At 32.8% G+C, this 3,821-nt stretch overlaps 1 pseudogene; it reads right to left on the bottom strand.

Annotated features, from left to right (window-relative positions):
• Positions 1 to 1,572: 1,572 nt before the first annotated feature.
• LOC118528978 (U2 spliceosomal RNA) lies at positions 1,573 to 1,747 on the bottom strand (annotated as a pseudogene).
• Between the last annotated feature and the right edge of the window lie 2,074 nt (positions 1,748 to 3,821).

The raw sequence follows: 3,821 nt of genomic DNA, 5'->3' as shown, positions 1-3,821 counted from the left end.
TTTATGTAAGTTAAATATTCCTAAAATTTCCAGAAAATAAGAATATTAAACTGTTAGTAGTTTATATATCCTAAACAATAAAAACACTACTTTTTCTTTTTTTTTTTTAAAGATTTCATTTTATTTATTTGACAGAGAGAGAGAGAGACAGCTAGAGAGGGAACACAAGCAGGGGGAGTGGGAGAGGGAGAAGCAGGCTCCCGGCCGAGCAGAGAGCCCGATGTGGGGCTCTATCCCAGGACCCTGGGATCATGACCTGAGCCGAAGGCAGACGCTTAACGACTGAGCCACCCAGGTGCCCCAAAACACAACTTTTTCTTACAGAAAATAACTCAGAAATGTTTTAAGATACTACATAATTAGGATGATCTTTGATAAGACTAGTTGAATAATCTTTGTTTTAAAAAATCTAGCTGTGTTTTATCTCTGATTTATTACTGTTAAGTATAATAAAAGCATATATTTTATTCTACTTGGGTTTATTTTCCCAAACGCTTACAAATTCACTGATCAAATAAGGTAATAATTTCTCATGAGTAATGTTTAAGATTTAAAAAAAAATCCTTAAATTTGTTCAACTAAATTGATTAATTATTTTGTCTAACTTTTTGTTTTTATGATAGTTATGTTTTGTAGTGTGCTAGCTCAGAGGAAATTTTTGAGATCTTTAAATAATTTAAAACCTCAGTCTGGTATTACCTTCATTAATGGATACTCATCGTATGCCCCAAAACATTTTAAGAAAGTTAGATTACCAAAGCATGATTACTAAACAACATTTTTATTTTATATGCCTTTTACTTCAATATTTTATAGAAAGGCTGTATATAGCTTTGGGCCATGAATGTGTAAATAAGATGTGTGTGACCTTAAAAAGTTTTATTATGTGTATATATGTAATTGCTAATCTGGAAAATTCTTCTGTACAACAGACAGTTCTCATTTACCCAATACCTTGCTTTTACTGTGAAATAGTATTTAAAAGTGATAAACCTATATTAGGAGCAACAGTGGCAAAGGAATACAGTTGTGTGTGTGTTTGTTTATCTCGTTTATCAAGGAAAAAGGTGGAGGTTTTTCCTAATGCAGTAGTGCTCAGGCTTCTTAGTTTCTGAATGTTGTATATTTTTTCTGGACCCCAAAGGGCTTTTGCTTATGTGTGTTAACTATATTTTCTGTATTGGAAATAGAAACTGACACTTTCAACATGTGAATTCATTTGAAGATAGCATTAATGAACACAACATAAACATAAACGAAATCTTGGTATTGTTAGAAAAATTGTTTTGACCTTGCCAACCCCTTGAGAGAACCATCATTGTAAACTGTCCTTTGGTTTCAGAAAATGAAGGAACATAATGAAGGATAACATTTGGAAAGTGAATTTTATTTGACTTGGCTTATAATACCTGTGTTTAGAAAGAAAAAAAAGTTATGAGATATGTTACAATTTTTACAAAGTCCACTCAGTTTGGATGGGCTTGCTTTCATAGTTTCTAATTTGTGCCTTTAGCTACAGTAGGAGAAGTTATTTTTCAATTTGATGCAATCTGCCCAGATGGAGATTTTGTGTTGTATCAGATTAATTTTCGGTGCCTTATGGTGAATTTATAATCTTCTAAAGAAGACGATTTAAAAAGAATAATCTACTTTAAAAAAGGAGAAAAAAGACTAAAGTTTCTGCACTTATGAAAGAGCTATATAGTTCTTACTACACTTGATCTTAGCCAAAAGGCCGAGAAGCGATAGGAGCTATATAGTTCTTTATAATTGTGCTATTTTTCTATTTTTCCTTCAAATATTTTGTCATTCAATTAAATATCAAACCAACTCTTGCTTCTCAGGCACTCATGATCCTATTTTAATCGAGTGCCCAAATCTCTGATAACACTTGGATTTGCTTTTCCAAAATCTACACTATACTTGTAAAAAATCCACTTAAATTTTTCTTTGAGATTTTCCAGACAACTTCTGGAAAATCCTACATATTTCCTTCTTCTCTTTATATAAAGGGAGACACTAGAAATCATTAGATTTATTTTATGTGTTACTATTCTGAGTCACACAGAAAATTACCAGATCAGAAGATATGCTCAGCCTTCCCTAAGCTTGTATAGGTAAAGTGTTATTAATATAAATATTTTTGAAACTGTGCACTTTATGGGAAGACTGGAGATTTGTCAATATGCTTCTTTCCAAAATATGTATTTACTCTCAGGGAAAGCACTCATCAAAACTCTTATGGGATAGTTATATACTGTACTGCAATAGAGAATTTTTCCTCTCTTTATCTGGGTATTACTGGTTATAGAAATAAACTAAACACAGACAGAAATTAATCCTCTATGTACAGATCATTTTTATTTTACTATTAGGTTTTCCTGAAGGTTCTGCTACAAGCTATAGTCCAGAGAACATATTTACAAGAAAGAAAGACCATTTCAGAGATTTGTGGAAAAGTACTCTATCAGGCACTTTAAACTATTGATGCTAAAGGGTAGACTTGTGGGTATAGGCTCTGAGCAGATATCACTTAGATAACTTTCATACCATATCAGTGAACTGAATCAGGATTTCCAGTACTCATTTTGGTCCAGAGGTCAGCCACCTGCAAGTGGATGGGTAACCCAGGATCTGGCAAAACAAAGATTATATAGGACTGAATGAAATGAGAGAAATTACATCGTGTTAATTTATTTCCAGTATTGTTAATGTTATTTTAATGTTATATTTTCCAAATATATTCGGGAGCCTTTTTTCTTTCAGCTATTTGCAACTCACAACAACTCAATAACTCTGCTTTTATACATTGAAATAAGACATTTTAAAATGATACCTGATTCTCATCGACTTCCTAGAAGTCATAAAATCTTATTGAGTCTCCTTACTCTTCATGACAAAAAAAGTAGACTGCATAGAATCCATAGGAATCTTTCCTCCATTTTACCAGCACATAATAGATAAATTATGTAATCACAGCCATACCTACAGTGTTGTATTTGAAAATGATGCTCATTAAATCAGGTGTGACAAGGTAATTTTAAATAACAATGTTGGCTTTATTGACAGACTCAATGCCTACAAAATTCTGTTAGGAAAACTGGCCATATACCTGCCTTATAGGGTTGGGCCTTTTAAGTGGTAAGGAAGATAAATTCCTGGCAGGCCAGGACCCTTAGGAAATTTTGAGGATCTCTGAAAGAGAAGTCACTCAAATTTATAGGCACTGTGGTTGAAATCTGGTGGAACTAGTTTCTTGGGTTTGTTTTCCTATCCACTGTATAGCAAATAAATAGAGGCATTTAAAAGCATGATCTGAGATTCTATATGATCTTAGGTTCTTTTGGACAGAAATGAATTTTGGCCTTGCGGGTTGTTCAATGTTCTATGGCATTTAATTTGCAAAAGAACACAAAAGGAATCCTACAGAGTTTATTAAAATGCTTGCTGGACCTATGTAAATAACCAGACCAAACCTAATGAGACTAATCTATTTTTCCATGACCAATAATAACTTCCTTTGATATTACAGTGGACATAAGGGGGGGGTTAAGCCTGTCAGAAACATAAATATGAATGGAAAATTGAAATGGGCAAAAATTATTACTGGGTGTCCTGTTTAGTGCACACATCCTACTTATCTCTGTCTTTTGTTATTTTTAAGCTATGTCACAACTTTGTAAGTAGTAGATAAGGGATAGTGATGCAAATAATTCTTGTACATATACATACAGATGCATTTTGACTAGTGGAGGTGAGAATGATTTCCATAAACTCTGTGGAAGAATCAAATTCTTTTATCTATTAAACCTATTAGTTTT

Source organism: Halichoerus grypus, chromosome 3 (assembly GCF_964656455.1).
Source record: "Halichoerus grypus chromosome 3, mHalGry1.hap1.1, whole genome shotgun sequence".
In the NCBI taxonomy this organism is placed as follows: domain Eukaryota; kingdom Metazoa; phylum Chordata; class Mammalia; order Carnivora; family Phocidae; genus Halichoerus; species Halichoerus grypus.
This window is presented reverse-complemented; position numbering and strand designations above follow the sequence as displayed.